Raw genomic sequence first — 19,848 nt, forward strand, 5'->3', positions numbered from 1 at the left:
AATCCTTGGGCGGCTAGGTACCGACTACCTATGGACTGCCCGTCCCAGCGAGTTAAATTTCTTTGGAAAATGTAACTTTTACCCGTGACCCTGAGTAGGATTACGCGGTATAGAAGATGGATGGATGGATGGATGGAAATGTAACTTTTATCCTTACCTGGATATACACAACGACTGTGGAAAAGGGGGGCATGAGTTGCGACGTTCGTGAGGCAGCATGCTACGTGGTGTATAGCATGAAAGCGTGGGAGAAAAACCGGCACAAAGCCTTTGGAGACGAGACATCACCCACCGTGAGCTAACGACCGTGGCAGCGGTGGGATTTGAACCCACGCCCCCGAAGAGACTGGAGCCTAAATCCAGCGCCTTGGACCACTCGGCCACGCTACCCGCAGGCCGGTGTGGTGGTAAACCCGTCCGTGGGAAGAAGGTGACCGGGTGATTCCGCCGGACAACAAGAAATCTGGCATGGGCGCGACAAAAGGGCTGTTGTGAGACTCGAGTGCCTTTCGCTTAACCGGCTCTGGCGGAGACATCTAACCATTTCCAGCTGAAGACAGAGCTAAGGCCTGGTCTTTTGGACGCGATTCGTCTAGGCTTAAGACGCCATGCTCCACGGTCACATCGGAGTTGTGTTTGCGGAAGAGCTCTTCTGCCATGACCTTACATCCCACTTACGGTGGTGCTTGAAAGTTTGTGAACCCTTTAGAGCTTTCTATACATCTTCATTACCGGGACCTAAAACATCGTAAGATCTTCACACAAGTGTCAAAAGTAGATAAAGAGAACCTAATTACAGAAACCAGACAAAAACATTACAGATGGTCAGTTATTTATTGATGAAAATGATCCAGTATTGCATACCTGTGAGTGGCAAAAGTATGCGAACCTTTGCTTTCAGTATCTGGTGTGACCTCGGTGTGCATCAACCACTGCAAACAAACGTTTCCGGTAACTGTTGAACAGTCCTGCACGTCAGCTTGGAGGAATTTTAGCCCATCCCTCATTACAGTACAGTTTCATCTCTAGGATGTGGGTGGGTTTCCTCACATGAGCTGCTTGCTTCAGGTCCTTCCGCAGCATTTCTACTGGATCAAGGTCAGGACCTTGACTTGGCCATTCCAAAACATTGACTTTATTCTTCTTTAACCATCCTTTGGTAGAACGACTTGTGTGCTTAGGGTTGTTGTCTTGCTGCGCGGCCCACTTTCCCCTTGAGATCCAGTTTACGGACAGATGTGCTGACATTTTCTTTTAGAATTTGCTGGTATGATTCAGAATGCATTGCTCCATCAATGATGGCAAGCCGTCCTGGCCCAGATGCAGCGAAACAGGCCCAAACTGCAACGCTACCACCACCATTTTTCAGAAATGGGATACGGGTCTTATGCTGGAATGCGGTGTTCTCCTTCCCCCAAACATAACCCTTCTCATTTAAACCAAAAAGTTCTAGTTTGGTCTCACCTGTCCACAAAACGTTTTTTCGAGTAGCCTTGGGTCTTGTCCATGTGATCTTTAGCAAACTGCATGCAGGAAGCAATGTTCTTTATGGAAAGCAGGGGCTTTCTCCTTGCCATCCTGCCATGCACACCACTGTTGTTCAGTGTACTCATTATGGTGGACTCAGGAACATTGACATTTGCCTACGCGAGAGAGGCCTTTAGTGGCTTAGAAGTTACCCTGGGATCCGTTGTGACCTCGTGGACAATTACATGTCTTGCTCTTGGAGTGATCTTTGTTGGCTGACCACGCCTGGGGAGGGTAACCATGCTCGTGAATTTCCTTCATTTGTACACAATCTGTCTGACTGTGGATTGGTGGAGTCCAGGCGCTTTAGAGATTTTTTTTTTTTTTTTTGGAACTTTTCCAGCCTGATGAGCATCAACAACTCTTTTTCTGAGATCCTCACAAACTTCCTTTTTTCATACCATGATACACTTCCACAAACATGTGTTGTGAAGATCAGACTTTGATAGATCCCCGTTCTTCAAATAAGACAGGGTGCTCACTCACACCTGATTGTCATCCCGTTGATTGAAAACACCTGACCCTAATTTCCCCTTCAGACTGACTGCTCATGCAGACGCCAACAGTGTCTGCACCATGCACGCTCCCTTTACAGAATGCGCTTAAGCAAGGTCTTTACAAGAAAAATAGGGTCCAAACCCACATGGGCTGTGCACAGCGGACTGGCAGCTCATCACCTTAACCTCTTGCTGACATAGATTCAAGTCTTGGGGTATGAGCTGTGCCGTCATATAAACTGAAGGGCGACGATGCGGCGAGACGGCCCAAAGGTTTCACAGAACGGGACAACTCCATAGTCGAGCCGTCGCAATGCAATCCAATCCTTGGGCGGCTAGGTACCGACTACCTATGGACTGCCCGTCCCAGCGAGTTAAATTTCTTTGGAAAATGTAACTTTTACCCGTGACCCTGAGTAGGATTACGCGGTATAGAAGATGGATGGATGGATGGATGGAAATGTAACTTTTATCCTTACCTGGATATACACAACGACTGTGGAAAAGGGGGGCATGAGTTGCGACGTTCGTGAGGCAGCATGCTACGTGGTGTATAGCATGAAAGCGTGGGAGAAAAACCGGCACAAAGCCTTTGGAGACGAGACATCACCCACCGTGAGCTAACGACCGTGGCAGCGGTGGGATTTGAACCCACGCCCCCGAAGAGACTGGAGCCTAAATCCAGCGCCTTGGACCACTCGGCCACGCTACCCGCAGGCCGGTGTGGTGGTAAACCCGTCCGTGGGAAGAAGGTGACCGGGTGATTCCGCCGGACAACAAGAAATCTGGCATGGGCGCGACAAAAGGGCTGTTGTGAGACTCGAGTGCCTTTCGCTTAACCGGCTCTGGCGGAGACATCTAACCATTTCCAGCTGAAGACAGAGCTAAGGCCTGGTCTTTTGGACGCGATTCGTCTAGGCTTAAGACGCCATGCTCCACGGTCACATCGGAGTTGTGTTTGCGGAAGAGCTCTTCTGCCATGACCTTACATCCCACTTACGGTGGTGCTTGAAAGTTTGTGAACCCTTTAGAGCTTTCTATACATCTTCATTACCGGGACCTAAAACATCGTAAGATCTTCACACAAGTATCAAAAGTAGATAAAGAGAACCTAATTACAGAAACCAGACAAAAACATTACAGATGGTCAGTTATTTATTGATGAAAATGATCCAGTATTGCATACCTGTGAGTGGCAAAAGTATGCGAACCTTTGCTTTCAGTATCTGGTGTGACCTCGGTGTGCATCAACCACTGCAAACAAACGTTTCCGGTAACTGTTGAACAGTCCTGCACGTCAGCTTGGAGGAATTTTAGCCCATCCCTCATTACAGTACAGTTTCATCTCTAGGATGTGGGTGGGTTTCCTCACATGAGCTGCTTGCTTCAGGTCCTTCCGCAGCATTTCTACTGGATCAAGGTCAGGACCTTGACTTGGCCATTCCAAAACATTGACTTTATTCTTCTTTAACCATCCTTTGGTAGAACGACTTGTGTGCTTAGGGTTGTTGTCTTGCTGCGCGGCCCACTTTCCCCTTGAGATCCAGTTTACGGACAGATGTGCTGACATTTTCTTTTAGAATTTGCTGGTATTATTCAGAATGCATTGTTCCATCAATGATGGCAAGCCGTCCTGGCCCAGATGCAGCGAAACAGGCCCAAACTGCAATGCTACCACCACCATTGTTCAGAAATGGGATACGGGTCTTATGCTGGAATGCGGTGTTCTCCTTCCCCCAAACATAACCCTTCTCATTTAAACCAAAAAGTTCTAGTTTGGTCTCACCTGTCCACAAAACGTTTTTTCGAGTAGCCTTGGGTCTTGTCCATGTGATCTTTAGCAAACTGCATGCAGGAAGCAATGTTCTTTATGGAAAGCAGGGGCTTTCTCCTTGCCATCCTGCCATGCACAACACTGTTGTTCAGTGTACTCATTATGGTGGACTCAGGAACATTGACATTTGCCTACGCGAGAGAGGCCTTTAGTGGCTTAGAAGTTACCCTGGGATCCGTTGTGACCTCGTGGACAATTACATGTCTTGCTCTTGGAGTGATCTTTGTTGGCTGACCACGCCTGGGGAGGGTAACCATGCTCGTGAATTTCCTTCATTTGTACACAATCTGTCTGACTGTGGATTGGTGGAGTCCAGGCGCTTTAGAGATTTTTTTTTTTTTTTTGGAACTTTTCCAGCCTGATGAGCATCAACAACTCTTTTTCTGAGATCCTCACAAACTTCCTTTTTTCATACCATGATACACTTCCACAAACATGTGTTGTGAAGATCAGACTTTGATAGATCCCCGTTCTTCAAATAAGACAGGGTGCTCACTCACACCTGATTGTCATCCCGTTGATTGAAAACACCTGACCCTAATTTCCCCTTCAGACTGACTGCTCATGCAGACGCCAACAGTGTCTGCACCATGCACGCTCCCTTTACAGAATGCGCTTAAGCAAGGTCTTTACAAGAAAAATAGGGTCCAAACCCACATGGGTTGTGCACAGCGGACTGGCAGCTCATCACCTTAACCTCTTGCTGACATAGCTCACGCGTATGAAATTACATCCCGGTGTGTGGAGCAAAAAAGAGGTTTCGGTGCAGGTTCTTCGCCCCTGTCGTCTGGACTGCGGAATGCGCTCTGCGTTGACGGACCTCCAGAGACGCAAGAGCCTTACAGCAGCTGTGGCCAAAAAGCATTGAAATACAGCTCACGGTCGCGAAACACGTAGCCACAGTGCTAGCTCTTCACATTTCTCCACCCTCTCTAGTGCCAGCTCAGGGACCTGTACAAAGCTTCCCGGTTGTAGGCCTTGTAGGTGTGAGACAGACTGCAAAAAAGCCAGACATTGCTGGAAAGAGGAGGCAACGTGAGAAGCTTGCGACGAGGATGGGATTCGAACCCACGCGTGCAGAGCACAACAGATTAGCAGTCCATCGCCTTAACCTCTCGGCCACCTCGTCCGAGGCCCGCCCCGTTTAACGGAAACTATGCAAATGAGGGTTTCATGTTCGCCGGCTGGATGACTGCTTCTCAAATAGATCTGATTCAAGTCTTGGGGTATGAGCTGTGCCGTCATATAAACTGAAGGGCGACGATGCGGCGAGACGGCCCAAAGGTTTCACAGAACGGGACAACTCCATAGTCGAGCCGTCGCAATGCAATCCAATCCTTGGGCGGCTAGGTACCGACTACCTATGGACTGCCCGTCCCAGCGAGTTAAATTTCTTTGGAAAATGTAACTTTTACCCGTGACCCTGAGTAGGATTACGCGGTATAGAAGATGGATGGATGGATGGATGGAAATGTAACTTTTATCCTTACCTGGATATACACAACGACTGTGGAAAAGGGGGGCATGAGTTGCGACGTTCGTGAGGCAGCATGCTACGTGGTGTATAGCATGAAAGCGTGGGAGAAAAACCGGCGCAAAGCCTTTGGAGACGAGACATCACCCACCGTGAGCTAACGACCGTGGCAGCGGTGGGATTTGAACCCACGCCCCCGAAGAGACTGGAGCCTAAATCCAGCGCCTTGGACCACTCGGCCACGCTACCCGCAGGCCGGTGTGGTGGTAAACCCGTCCGTGGGAAGAAGGTGACCGGGTGATTCCGCCGGACAACAAGAAATCTGGCATGGGCGCGACAAAAGGGCTGTTGTGAGACTCGAGTGCCTTTCGCTTAACCGGCTCTGGCGGAGACATCTAACCATTTCCAGCTGAAGACAGAGCTAAGGCCTGGTCTTTTGGACGCGATTCGTCTAGGCTTAAGACGCCATGCTCCACGGTCACATCGGAGTTGTGTTTGCGGAAGAGCTCTTCTGCCATGACCTTACATCCCACTTACGGTGGTGCTTGAAAGTTTGTGAACCCTTTAGAGCTTTCTATACATCTTCATTACCGGGACCTAAAACATCGTAAGATCTTCACACAAGTGTCAAAAGTAGATAAAGAGAACCTAATTACAGAAACCAGACAAAAACATTACAGATGGTCAGTTATTTATTGATGAAAATGATCCAGTATTGCATACCTGTGAGTGGCAAAAGTATGCGAACCTTTGCTTTCAGTATCTGGTGTGACCTCGGTGTGCATCAACCACTGCAAACAAACGTTTCCGGTAACTGTTGAACAGTCCTGCACGTCAGCTTGGAGGAATTTTAGCCCATCCCTCATTACAGTACAGTTTCATCTCTAGGATGTGGGTGGGTTTCCTCACATGAGCTGCTTGCTTCAGGTCCTTCCGCAGCATTTCTACTGGATCAAGGTCAGGACCTTGACTTGGCCATTCCAAAACATTGACTTTATTCTTCTTTAACCATCCTTTGGTAGAACGACTTGTGTGCTTAGGGTTGTTGTCTTGCTGCGCGGCCCACTTTCCCCTTGAGATCCAGTTTACGGACAGATGTGCTGACATTTTCTTTTAGAATTTGCTGGTATGATTCAGAATGCATTGCTCCATCAATGATGGCAAGCCGTCCTGGCCCAGATGCAGCGAAACAGGCCCAAACTGCAACGCTACCACCACCATTTTTCAGAAATGGGATACGGGTCTTATGCTGGAATGCGGTGTTCTCCTTCCCCCAAACATAACCCTTCTCATTTAAACCAAAAAGTTCTAGTTTGGTCTCACCTGTCCACAAAACGTTTTTTCGAGTAGCCTTGGGTCTTGTCCATGTGATCTTTAGCAAACTGCATGCAGGAAGCAATGTTCTTTATGGAAAGCAGGGGCTTTCTCCTTGCCATCCTGCCATGCACACCACTGTTGTTCAGTGTACTCATTATGGTGGACTCAGGAACATTGACATTTGCCTACGCGAGAGAGGCCTTTAGTGGCTTAGAAGTTACCCTGGGATCCGTTGTGACCTCGTGGACAATTACATGTCTTGCTCTTGGAGTGATCTTTGTTGGCTGACCACGCCTGGGGAGGGTAACCATGCTCGTGAATTTCCTTCATTTGTACACAATCTGTCTGACTGTGGATTGGTGACTTCAGACTAACTGCTCATGCAGACGCCAACAGTGTCTGCACCATGCACGCTCCCTTTACAGAATGCGCTTAAGCAAGGTCTTTACAAGAAAAATAGGGTCCAAACCCACATGGGCTGTGCACAGCGGACTGGCAGCTCATCACCTTAACCTCTTGCTGACATAGCTCACGCGTATGAAATTACATCCCGGTGTGTGGAGCAAAAAAGAGGTTTCGGTGCAGGTTCTTCGCCCCTGTCGTCTGGACTGCGGAATGCGCTCTGCGTTGACGGACCTCCAGAGACGCAAGAGCCTTACAGCAGCTGTGGCCAAAAAGCATTGAAATACAGCTCACGGTCACGAAACATGTAGCCACAGTGCTAGCTCTTCACATTTCTCCACCCTCTCTAGTGCCAGCTCAGGGACCTGTACAAAGCTTCCTAGTTGTAGGCGTGAGACAGACTGCAACAAAGCCAGACATTGCTGGAAAGAGGAGGCAACGTGAGAAGCTTGCGACGAGGATGGGATTCGAACCCACGCGTGCAGAGCACAACGGATTAGCAGTCCATCGCCTTAACCTCTCGGCCACCTCGTCCGAGGCCCGCCCCGTTTAACGGAAACTATGCAAATGAGGGTTTCATGTTCGCCGGCTGGATGACTGCTTCTCAAATAGATCTGATTCAAGTCTTGGGGTATGAGCTGTGCCGTCATATAAACTGAAGGGTGACGATGCGGCGAGACGGCCCAAAGGTCTCACAGAACGGGACAACTCCATAGTCGAGCCGTCGCAATGCAATCCAATCCTTGGGCGGCTAGGTACCGACTACCTATGGACTGCCCGTCCCAGCGAGTTAAATTTCTTTGGAAAATGTAACTTTTTCCCCTGAGACCCTGAGTAGGATTACGCGGTATAGAAGATGGATGGATGGATGGAAATGTAACTTTTATCCTTACCTGGATATACACAACGACTGTGGAAAAGGGGGGCATGAGTTGCGACGTTCGTGAGGCAGCATGCTACGTGGTGTATAGCATGAAAGCGTGGGAGAAAAACCTGCGCAAAGCCTTTGGAGACGAGACATCACCCACCGTGAGCTAACGACCGTGGCAGCGGTGGGATTTGAACCCACGCCCCCGAAGAGACTGGAGCCTAAATCCAGCGCCTTGGACCACTCGGCCACGCTACCCGCAGGCCGGCGTGGTGGTAAACCCGTCCGTGGGAAGAAGGTGACCGGGTGATTCCGCCGGACAACAAGAAATCTGGCATGGGCGCGACAAAAGGGCTGTTGTGAGACTCGAGTGCCTTTCGCTTAACCGGCTCTGGCGGAGACATCTAACCATTTCCAGCTGAAGACAGAGCTAAGGCCTGGTCTTTTGGACGCGATTCGTCTAGGCTTAAGACGCCATGCTCCACGGTCACATCGGAGTTGTGTTTGCGGAAGAGCTCTTCTGCCATGACCTTACATCCCACTTACGGTGGTGCTTGAAAGTTTGTGAACCCTTTAGAGCTTTCTATACATCTTCATTACCGGGACCTAAAACATCGTAAGATCTTCACACAAGTGTCAAAAGTAGATAAAGAGAACCTAATTACAGAAACCAGACAAAAACATTACAGATGGTCAGTTATTTATTGATGAAAATGATCCAGTATTGCATACCTGTGAGTGGCAAAAGTATGCGAACCTTTGCTTTCAGTATCTGGTGTGACCTCGGTGTGCATCAACCACTGCAAACAAACGTTTCCGGTAACTGTTGAACAGTCCTGCACGTCAGCTTGGAGGAATTTTAGCCCATCCCTCATTACAGTACAGTTTCATCTCTAGGATGTGGGTGGGTTTCCTCACATGAGCTGCTTGCTTCAGGTCCTTCCGCAGCATTTCTACTGGATCAAGGTCAGGACCTTGACTTGGCCATTCCAAAACATTGACTTTATTCTTCTTTAACCATCCTTTGGTAGAACGACTTGTGTGCTTAGGGTTGTTGTCTTGCTGCGCGGCCCACTTTCCCCTTGAGATCCAGTTTACGGACAGATGTGCTGACATTTTCTTTTAGAATTTGCTGGTATGATTCAGAATGCATTGCTCCATCAATGATGGCAAGCCGTCCTGGCCCAGATGCAGCGAAACAGGCCCAAACTGCAACGCTACCACCACCATTTTTCAGAAATGGGATACGGGTCTTATGCTGGAATGCGGTGTTCTCCTTCCCCCAAACATAACCCTTCTCATTTAAACCAAAAAGTTCTAGTTTGGTCTCACCTGTCCACAAAACGTTTTTTCGAGTAGCCTTGGGTCTTGTCCATGTGATCTTTAGCAAACTGCATGCAGGAAGCAATGTTCTTTATGGAAAGCAGGGGCTTTCTCCTTGCCATCCTGCCATGCACACCACTGTTGTTCAGTGTACTCATTATGGTGGACTCAGGAACATTGACATTTGCCTACGCGAGAGAGGCCTTTAGTGGCTTAGAAGTTACCCTGGGATCCGTTGTGACCTCGTGGACAATTACATGTCTTGCTCTTGGAGTGATCTTTGTTGGCTGACCACGCCTGGGGAGGGTAACCATGCTCGTGAATTTCCTTCATTTGTACACAATCTGTCTGACTGTGGATTGGTGACTTCAGACTAACTGCTCATGCAGACGCCAACAGTGTCTGCACCATGCACGCTCCCTTTACAGAATGCGCTTAAGCAAGGTCTTTACAAGAAAAATAGGGTCCAAACCCACATGGGCTGTGCACAGCGGACTGGCAGCTCATCACCTTAACCTCTTGCTGACATAGCTCACGCGTATGAAATTACATCCCGGTGTGTGGAGCAAAAAAGAGGTTTCGGTGCAGGTTCTTCGCCCCTGTCGTCTGGACTGCGGAATGCGCTCTGCGTTGACGGACCTCCAGAGACGCAAGAGCCTTACAGCAGCTGTGGCCAAAAAGCATTGAAATACAGCTCACGGTCGCGAAACATGTAGCCACAGTGCTAGCTCTTCACATTTCTCCACCCTCTCTAGTGCCAGCTCAGGGACCTGTACAAAGCTTCCCAGTTGTAGGCGTGAGACAGACTGCAACAAAGCCAGACATTGCTGGAAAGAGGAGGCAACGTGAGAAGCTTGCGACGAGCACAACGGATTAGCAGTCCATCGCCTTAACCTCTCGGCCACCTCGTCCGAGGCCCGCCCCGTTTAACGGAAACTATGCAAATGAGGGTTTCATGTTCGCCGGCTGGATGACTGCTTCTCAAATAGATCTGATTCAAGTCTTGGGGTATGAGCTGTGCCGTCATATAAACTGAAGGGTGACGATGCGGCGAGACGGCCCAAAGGTCTCACAGAACGGGACAACTCCATAGTCGAGCCGTCGCAATGCAATCCAATCCTTGGGCGGCTAGGTACCGACTACCTATGGACTGCCCGTCCCAGCGAGTTAAATTTCTTTGGAAAATGTAACTTTTTCCCCTGAGACCCTGAGTAGGATTACGCGGTATAGAAGATGGATGGATGGATGGAAATGTAACTTTTATCCTTACCTGGATATACACAACGACTGTGGAAAAGGGGGGCATGAGTTGCGACGTTCGTGAGGCAGCATGCTACGTGGTGTATAGCATGAAAGCGTGGGAGAAAAACCTGCGCAAAGCCTTTGGAGACGAGACATCACCCACCGTGAGCTAACGACCGTGGCAGCGGTGGGATTTGAACCCACGCCCCCGAAGAGACTGGAGCCTAAATCCAGCGCCTTGGACCACTCGGCCACGCTACCCGCAGGCCGGCGTGGTGGTAAACCCGTCCGTGGGAAGAAGGTGACCGGGTGATTCCGCCGGACAACAAGAAATCTGGCATGGGCGCGACAAAAGGGCTGTTGTGAGACTCGAGTGCCTTTCGCTTAACCGGCTCTGGCGGAGACATCTAACCATTTCCAGCTGAAGACAGAGCTAAGGCCTGGTCTTTTGGACGCGATTCGTCTAGGCTTAAGACGCCATGCTCCACGGTCACATCGGAGTTGTGTTTGCGGAAGAGCTCTTCTGCCATGACCTTACATCCCACTTACGGTGGTGCTTGAAAGTTTGTGAACCCTTTAGAGCTTTCTATACATCTTCATTACCGGGACCTAAAACATCGTAAGATCTTCACACAAGTGTCAAAAGTAGATAAAGAGAACCTAATTACAGAAACCAGACAAAAACATTACAGATGGTCAGTTATTTATTGATGAAAATGATCCAGTATTGCATACCTGTGAGTGGCAAAAGTATGCGAACCTTTGCTTTCAGTATCTGGTGTGACCTCGGTGTGCATCAACCACTGCAAACAAACGTTTCCGGTAACTGTTGAACAGTCCTGCACGTCAGCTTGGAGGAATTTTAGCCCATCCCTCATTACAGTACAGTTTCATCTCTAGGATGTGGGTGGGTTTCCTCACATGAGCTGCTTGCTTCAGGTCCTTCCGCAGCATTTCTACTGGATCAAGGTCAGGACCTTGACTTGGCCATTCCAAAACATTGACTTTATTCTTCTTTAACCATCCTTTGGTAGAACGACTTGTGTGCTTAGGGTTGTTGTCTTGCTGCGCGGCCCACTTTCCCCTTGAGATCCAGTTTACGGACAGATGTGCTGACATTTTCTTTTAGAATTTGCTGGTATGATTCAGAATGCATTGCTCCATCAATGATGGCAAGCCGTCCTGGCCCAGATGCAGCGAAACAGGCCCAAACTGCAACGCTACCACCACCATTTTTCAGAAATGGGATACGGGTCTTATGCTGGAATGCGGTGTTCTCCTTCCCCCAAACATAACCCTTCTCATTTAAACCAAAAAGTTCTAGTTTGGTCTCACCTGTCCACAAAACGTTTTTTCGAGTAGCCTTGGGTCTTGTCCATGTGATCTTTAGCAAACTGCATGCAGGAAGCAATGTTCTTTATGGAAAGCAGGGGCTTTCTCCTTGCCATCCTGCCATGCACACCACTGTTGTTCAGTGTACTCATTATGGTGGACTCAGGAACATTGACATTTGCCTACGCGAGAGAGGCCTTTAGTGGCTTAGAAGTTACCCTGGGATCCGTTGTGACCTCGTGGACAATTACATGTCTTGCTCTTGGAGTGATCTTTGTTGGCTGACCACGCCTGGGGAGGGTAACCATGCTCGTGAATTTCCTTCATTTGTACACAATCTGTCTGACTGTGGATTGGTGACTTCAGACTAACTGCTCATGCAGACGCCAACAGTGTCTGCACCATGCACGCTCCCTTTACAGAATGCGCTTAAGCAAGGTCTTTACAAGAAAAATAGGGTCCAAACCCACATGGGCTGTGCACAGCGGACTGGCAGCTCATCACCTTAACCTCTTGCTGACATAGCTCACGCGTATGAAATTACATCCCGGTGTGTGGAGCAAAAAAGAGGTTTCGGTGCAGGTTCTTCGCCCCTGTCGTCTGGACTGCGGAATGCGCTCTGCGTTGACGGACCTCCAGAGACGCAAGAGCCTTACAGCAGCTGTGGCCAAAAAGCATTGAAATACAGCTCACGGTCGCGAAACATGTAGCCACAGTGCTAGCTCTTCACATTTCTCCACCCTCTCTAGTGCCAGCTCAGGGACCTGTACAAAGCTTCCCAGTTGTAGGCGTGAGACAGACTGCAACAAAGCCAGACATTGCTGGAAAGAGGAGGCAACGTGAGAAGCTTGCGACGAGCACAACGGATTAGCAGTCCATCGCCTTAACCTCTCGGCCACCTCGTCCGAGGCCCGCCCCGTTTAACGGAAACTATGCAAATGAGGGTTTCATGTTCGCCGGCTGGATGACTGCTTCTCAAATAGATCTGATTCAAGTCTTGGGGTATGAGCTGTGCCGTCATATAAACTGAAGGGTGACGATGCGGCGAGACGGCCCAAAGGTCTCACAGAACGGGACAACTCCATAGTCGAGCCGTCGCAATGCAATCCAATCCTTGGGCGGCTAGGTACCGACTACCTATGGACTGCCCGTCCCAGCGAGTTAAATTTCTTTGGAAAATGTAACTTTTACCCGTGACCCTGAGTAGGATTACGCGGTATAGAAGATGGATGGATGGATGGAAATGTAACTTTTATCCTTACCTGGATATACACAACGACTGTGGAAAAGGGGGGCATGAGTTGCGACGTTCGTGAGGCAGCATGCTACGTGGTGTATAGCATGAAAGCGTGGGAGAAAAACCTGCGCAAAGCCTTTGGAGACGAGACATCACCCACCGTGAGCTAACGACCGTGGCAGCGGTGGGATTTGAACCCACGCCCCCGAAGAGACTGGAGCCTAAATCCAGCGCCTTGGACCACTCGGCCACGCTACCCGCAGGCCGGCGTGGTGGTAAACCCGTCCGTGGGAAGAAGGTGACCGGGTGATTCCGCCGGACAACAAGAAATCTGGCATGGGCGCGACAAAAGGGCTGTTGTGAGACTCGAGTGCCTTTCACTTAACCGGCTCTGGCGGAGACATCTAACCATTTCCAGCTGAAGACAGAGCTAAGGCCTGGTCTTTTGGACGCGATTCGTCTAGGCTTAAGACGCCATGCTCCACGGTCACATCGGAGTTGTGTTTGCGGAAGAGCTCTTCTGCCATGACCTTACATCCCACTTACGGTGGTGCTTGAAAGTTTGTGAACCCTTTAGAGCTTTCTATACATCTTCATTACCGGGACCTAAAACATCGTAAGATCTTCACACAAGTATCAAAAGTAGATAAAGAGAACCTAATTACAGAAACCAGACAAAAACATTACAGATGGTCAGTTATTTATTGATGAAAATGATCCAGTATTGCATACCTGTGAGTGGCAAAAGTATGCGAACCTTTGCTTTCAGTATCTGGTGTGACCTCGGTGTGCAGCAACCACTGCAAACAAACGTTTCCGGTAACTGTTGAACAGTCCTGCACGTCAGCTTGGAGGAATTTTAGCCCATCCCTCATTACAGTCCAGTTTCATCTCTAGGATGTGGGTGGGTTTCCTCACATGAGCTGCTTGCTTCAGGTCCTTCCGCAGCATTTCTACTGGATCAAGGTCAGGACCTTGACTTGGCCATTCCAAAACATTGACTTTATTCTTCTTTAACCATCCTTTGGTAGAACGACTTGTGTGCTTAGGGTTGTTGTCTTGCTGCGCGGCCCACTTTCCCCTTGAGATCCAGTTTACGGACAGATGTGCTGACATTTTCTTTTAGAATTTGCTGGTATGATTCAGAATGCATTGTTCCATCAATGATGGCAAGCCGTCCTGGCCCAGATGCAGCGAAACAGGCCCAAACTGCAACGCTACCACCACCATTGTTCAGAAATGGGATACGGGTCTTATGCTGGAATGCGGTGTTCTCCTTCCCCCAAACATAACCCTTCTCATTTAAACCAAAAAGTTCTAGTTTGGTCTCACCTGTCCACAAAACGTTTTTTCGAGTAGCCTTGGGTCTTGTCCATGTGATCTTTAGCAAACTGCATGCAGGAAGCAATGTTCTTTATGGAAAGCAGGGGCTTTCTCCTTGCCATCCTGCCATGCACACCACTGTTGTTCAGTGTACTCATTATGGTGGACTCAGGAACATTGACATTTGCCTACGCGAGAGAGGCCTTTAGTGGCTTAGAAGTTACCCTGGGATCCGTTGTGACCTCGTGGACAATTACATGTCTTGCTCTTGGAGTGATCTTTGTTGGCTGACCACGCCTGGGGAGGGTAACCATGCTCGTGAATTTCCTTCATTTGTACACAATCTGTCTGACTGTGGATTGGTGACTTCAGACTAACTGCTCATGCAGACGCCAACAGTGTCTGCACCATGCACGCTCCCTTTACAGAATGCGCTTAAGCAAGGTCTTTACAAGAAAAATAGGGTCCAAACCCACATGGGCTGTGCACAGCGGACTGCCAGCTCATCACCTTAACCTCTTGCTGACATAGCTCACGCGTATGAAATTACATCCCGGTGTGTGGAGCAAAAAAGAGGTTTCGGTGCAGGTTCTTCGCCCCTGTCGTCTGGACTGCGGAATGCGCTCTGCGTTGACGGACCTCCAGAGACGCAAGAGCCTTACAGCAGCTGTGGCCAAAAAGCATTGAAATACAGCTCACGGTCGCGAAACATGTAGCCACAGTGCTAGCTCTTCACATTTCTCCACCCTCTCTAGTGCCAGCTCAGGGACCTGTACAAAGCTTCCCAGTTGTAGGCGTGAGACAGACTGCAACAAAGCCAGACATTGCTGGAAAGAGGAGGCAACGTGAGAAGCTTGCGACGAGCACAACAGATTAGCAGTCCATCGCCTTAACCTCTCGGCCACCTCGTCCGAGGCCCGCCCCGTTTAACGGAAACTATGCAAATGAGGGTTTCATGTTCGCCGGCTGGATGACTGCTTCTCAAATAGATCTGATTCAAGTCTTGGGGTATGAGCTGTGCCGTCATATAAACTGAAGGGTGACGATGCGGCGAGACGGCCCAAAGGTCTCACAGAACGGGACAACTCCATAGTCGAGCCGTCGCAATGCAATCCAATCCTTGGGCGGCTAGGTACCGACTACCTATGGACTGCCCGTCCCAGCGAGTTAAATTTATTTGGAAAATGTAACTTTTACCCGTGACCCTGAGTAGGATTACGCGGTATAGAAGATGGATGGATGGATGGAAATGTAACTTTTATCCTTACCTGGATATACACAACGACTGTGGAAAAGGGGGGCATGAGTTGCGACGTTCGTGAGGCAGCATGCTACGTGGTGTATAGCATGAAAGCGTGGGAGAAAAACCTGCGCGAAGCCTTTGGAGACGAGACATCACCCACCGTGAGCTAACGACCGTGGCAGCGGTGGGATTTGAACCCACGCCCCCGAAGAGACTGGAGCCTAAATCCAGCGCCTTGGACCACTCGGCCACGCTACCCGCAGGCCGGCGTGGTGGTAAACCCGTCCGTGGGAAGAAGGTGACCGGGTGATTCCGCCGGACAACAAGAAATCTGGCATGGGCGCGACAAAAGGGCTGTTGTGAGACTCGAGTGCCTTTCGCTTAACCGGCTCTGGCGGAGACATCTAACCATTTCCAGCTGAAGACAGAGCTAAGGCCTGGTCTTTTGGACGCGATTCGTCTAGGCTTAAGACGCCATGCTCCACGGTCACATCGGAGTTGTGTTTGCGGAAGAGCTCTTCTGCCATGACCTTACATCCCACTTACGGTGGTGCTTGAAAGTTTGTGAACCCTTTAGAGCTTTCTATACATCTTCATTACCGGGACCTAAAACATCGTAAGATCTTCACACAAGTATCAAAAGTAGATAAAGAGAACCTAATTACAGAAACCAGACAAAAACATTACAGATGGTCAGTTATTTATTGATGAAAATGATCCAGTATTGCATACCTGTGAGTGGCAAAAGCATGCGAACCTTTGCTTTCAGTATCTGGTGTGACCTCGGTGTGCAGCAACCACTGCAAACAAACGTTTCCGGTAACTGTTGAACAGTCCTGCACGTCAGCTTGGAGGAATTTTAGCCCATCCCTCATTACAGTACAGTTTCATCTCTAGGATGTGGGTGGGTTTCCTCACATGAGCTGCTTGCTTCAGGTCCTTCCGCAGCATTTCTACTGGATCAAGGTCAGGACCTTGACTTGGCCATTCCAAAACATTGACTTTATTCTTCTTTAACCATCCTTTGGTAGAACGACTTGTGTGCTTAGGGTTGTTGTCTTGCTGCGCGGCCCACTTTCCCCTTGAGATCCAGTTTACGGACAGATGTGCTGACATTTTCTTTTAGAATTTGCTGGTATGATTCAGAATGCATTGCTCCATCAATGATGGCAAGCCGTCCTGGCCCAGATGCAGCGAAACAGGCCCAAACTGCAACGCTACCACCACCATTTTTCAGAAATGGGATACGGGTCTTATGCTGGAATGCGGTGTTCTCCTTCCCCCAAACATAACCCTTCTCATTTAAACCAAAAAGTTCTAGTTTGGTCTCACCTGTCCACAAAACGTTTTTTCGAGTAGCCTTGGGTCTTGTCCATGTGATCTTTAGCAAACTGCATGCAGGAAGCAATGTTCTTTATGGAAAGCAGGGGCTTTCTCCTTGCCATCCTGCCATGCACACCACTGTTGTTCAGTGTACTCATTATGGTGGACTCAGGAACATTGACATTTGCCTACGCGAGAGAGGCCTTTAGTGGCTTAGAAGTTACCCTGGGATCCGTTGTGACCTCGTGGACAATTACATGTCTTGCTCTTGGAGTGATCTTTGTTGGCTGACCACGCCTGGGGAGGGTAACCATGCTCGTGAATTTCCTTCATTTGTACACAATCTGTCTGACTGTGGATTGGTGGAGTCCAGGCGCTTTAGAGATTTTTTTTTTTTTTTTGGAACTTTTCCAGCCTGATGAGCATCAACAACTCTTTTTCTGAGATCCTCACAAACTTCCTTTTTTCATACCATGATACACTTCCACAAACATGTGTTGTGAAGATCAGACTTTGATAGATCCCCGTTCTTCAAATAAGACAGGGTGCTCACTCACACCTGATTGTCATCCCGTTGATTGAAAACACCTGACCCTAATTTCCCCTTCAGACTGACTGCTCATGCAGACGCCAACAGTGTGTGCACCATGCACGCTCCCTTTACAGAATGCGCTTAAGCAAGGTCTTTACAAGAAAAATAGGGTCCAAACCCACATGGGCTGTGCACAGCGGACTGGCAGCTCATCACCTTAACCTCTTGCTGACATAGCTCACGCGTATGAAATTACATCCCGGTGTGTGGAGCAAAAAAGAGGTTTCGGTGCAGGTTCTTCGCCCCTGTCGTCTGGACTGCGGAATGCGCTCTGCGCTCTGCGTTGACGGACCTCCAGAGACGCAAGAGCCTTACAGCAGCTGTGGCCAAAAAGCATTGAAATACAGCTCACGGTCGCGAAACACGTAGCCACAGTGCTAGCTCTTCACATTTCTCCACCCTCTCTAGTGCCAGCTCAGGGACCTGTACAAAGCTTCCCGGTTGTAGGCGTGAGACAGACTGCAACAAAGCCAGACATTGCTGGAAAGAGGAGGCAGCGTGAGAAGCTTGCGACGAGGATGGGATTCGAACCCACGCGTGCAGAGCACAACGGATTAGCAGTCCATCGCCTTAACCTCTCGGCCACCTCGTCCGAGGCCCGCCCCGTTTAACGGAAACTATGCAAATGAGGGTTTCATGTTCGCCGGCTGGATGACTGCTTCTCAAATAGATCTGATTCAAGTCTTGGGGTATGAGCTGTGCCGTCATATAAACTGAAGGGTGACGATGCGGCGAGACGGCCCAAAGGTCTCACAGAACGGGACAACTCCATAGTCGAGCCGTCGCAATGCAATCCAATCCTTGGGCGGCTAGGTACCGACTACCTATGGACTGCCCGTCCCAGCGAGTTAAATTTCTTTGGAAAATGTAACTTTTACCCGTGACCCTGAGTAGGATTACGCGGTATAGAAGATGGATGGATGGATGGAAATGTAACTTTTATCCTTACCTGGATATACACAACGACTGTGGAAAAGGGGGGCATGAGTTGCGACGTTCGTGAGGCAGCATGCTACGTGGTGTATAGCATGAAAGCGTGGGAGAAAAACCTGCGCAAAGCCTTTGGAGACGAGACATCACCCACCGTGAGCTAACGACCGTGGCAGCGGTGGGATTTGAACCCACGCCCCCGAAGAGACTGGAGCCTAAATCCAGCGCCTTGGACCACTCGGCCACGCTACCCGCAGGCCGGCGTGGTGGTAAACCCGTCCGTGGGAAGAAGGTGACCGGGTGATTCCGCCGGACAACAAGAAATCTGGCATGGGCGCGACAAAAGGGCTGTTGTGAGACTCGAGTGCCTTTCGCTTAACCGGCTCTGGCGGAGACATCTAACCATTTCCAGCTGAAGACAGAGCTAAGGCCTGGTCTTTTGGACGCGATTCGTCTAGGCTTAAGACGCCATGCTCCACGGTCACATCGGAGTTGTGTTTGCGGAAGAGCTCTTCTGCCATGACCTTACATCCCACTTACGGTGGTGCTTGAAAGTTTGTGAACCCTTTAGAGCTTTCTATACATCTTCATTACCGGGACCTAAAACATCGTAAGATCTTCACACAAGTATCAAAAGTAGATAAAGAGAACCTAATTACAGAAACCAGACAAAAACATTACAGATGGTCAGTTATTTATTGATGAAAATGATCCAGTATTGCATACCTGTGAGTGGCAAAAGTATGCGAACCTTTGCTTTCAGTATCTGGTGTGACCTCGGTGTGCAGCAACCACTGCAAACAAACGTTTCCGGTAACTGTTGAACAGTCCTGCACGTCAGCTTGGAGGAATTTTAGCCCATCCCTCATTACAGTACAGTTTCATCTCTAGGATGTGGGTGGGTTTCCTCACATGAGCTGCTTGCTTCAGGTCCTTCCGCAGCATTTCTACTGGATCAAGGTCAGGACCTTGACTTGGCCATTCCAAAACATTGACTTTATTCTTCTTTAACCATCCTTTGGTAGAACGACTTGTGTGCTTAGGGTTGTTGTCTTGTTGCGCGGCCCACTTTCCTCTTGAGATCCAGTTTACGGACAGATGTGCTGACATTTTCTTTTAGAATTTGCTGGTATTATTCAGAATGCATTGTTCCATCAATGATGGCAAGCCGTCCTGGCCCAGATGCAGCGAAACAGGCCCAAACTGCAACGCTACCACCACCATTGTTCAGAAATGGGATACGGGTCTTATGCTGGAATGCGGTGTTCTCCTTCCCCCAAACATAACCCTTCTCATTTAAACCAAAAAGTTCTAGTTTGGTCTCACCTGTCCACAAAACGTTTTTTCGAGTAGCCTTGGGTCTTGTCCATGTGATCTTTAGCAA

The 19,848-nt window shown here is 49.2% G+C and overlaps 11 non-coding genes across 11 annotated transcripts; all 11 read right to left on the reverse strand.

Annotated features, from left to right (window-relative positions):
* Positions 1-308: 308 nt before the first annotated feature.
* trnal-uag (transfer RNA leucine (anticodon UAG)) lies at positions 309-390 on the reverse strand. Its single transcript has one exon. It is a non-coding gene; the product is annotated as a tRNA-Leu (tRNA).
* A 2,264-nt stretch (positions 391-2,654) lies between these two features.
* On the reverse strand, positions 2,655-2,736 carry trnal-uag (transfer RNA leucine (anticodon UAG)). The gene has a single exon. It is a non-coding gene; the product is annotated as a tRNA-Leu (tRNA).
* A 2,169-nt stretch (positions 2,737-4,905) lies between these two features.
* Positions 4,906-4,987, reverse strand: trnas-gcu (transfer RNA serine (anticodon GCU)). The gene has a single exon. It is a non-coding gene; the product is annotated as a tRNA-Ser (tRNA).
* Positions 4,988-5,499: 512 nt separating this feature from the next.
* On the reverse strand, positions 5,500-5,581 carry trnal-uag (transfer RNA leucine (anticodon UAG)). The gene has a single exon. It is a non-coding gene; the product is annotated as a tRNA-Leu (tRNA).
* A 1,922-nt stretch (positions 5,582-7,503) lies between these two features.
* On the reverse strand, positions 7,504-7,585 carry trnas-gcu (transfer RNA serine (anticodon GCU)). The gene has a single exon. It is a non-coding gene; the product is annotated as a tRNA-Ser (tRNA).
* Positions 7,586-8,095: 510 nt separating this feature from the next.
* Positions 8,096-8,177, reverse strand: trnal-uag (transfer RNA leucine (anticodon UAG)). Its single transcript has one exon. It is a non-coding gene; the product is annotated as a tRNA-Leu (tRNA).
* Positions 8,178-10,663: 2,486 nt separating this feature from the next.
* trnal-uag (transfer RNA leucine (anticodon UAG)) lies at positions 10,664-10,745 on the reverse strand. The gene has a single exon. It is a non-coding gene; the product is annotated as a tRNA-Leu (tRNA).
* A 2,484-nt stretch (positions 10,746-13,229) lies between these two features.
* Positions 13,230-13,311, reverse strand: trnal-uag (transfer RNA leucine (anticodon UAG)). The gene has a single exon. It is a non-coding gene; the product is annotated as a tRNA-Leu (tRNA).
* Positions 13,312-15,795: 2,484 nt separating this feature from the next.
* Positions 15,796-15,877, reverse strand: trnal-uag (transfer RNA leucine (anticodon UAG)). The gene has a single exon. It is a non-coding gene; the product is annotated as a tRNA-Leu (tRNA).
* Positions 15,878-18,044: 2,167 nt separating this feature from the next.
* On the reverse strand, positions 18,045-18,126 carry trnas-gcu (transfer RNA serine (anticodon GCU)). The gene has a single exon. It is a non-coding gene; the product is annotated as a tRNA-Ser (tRNA).
* A 508-nt stretch (positions 18,127-18,634) lies between these two features.
* Positions 18,635-18,716, reverse strand: trnal-uag (transfer RNA leucine (anticodon UAG)). The gene has a single exon. It is a non-coding gene; the product is annotated as a tRNA-Leu (tRNA).
* Between the last annotated feature and the right edge of the window lie 1,132 nt (positions 18,717-19,848).

The sequence above is a fragment of the Ictalurus punctatus genome, unplaced genomic scaffold (genome assembly GCF_001660625.3).
Source record: "Ictalurus punctatus breed USDA103 unplaced genomic scaffold, Coco_2.0 Super-Scaffold_100046, whole genome shotgun sequence".
Lineage (NCBI taxonomy): Eukaryota > Metazoa > Chordata > Actinopteri > Siluriformes > Ictaluridae > Ictalurus > Ictalurus punctatus.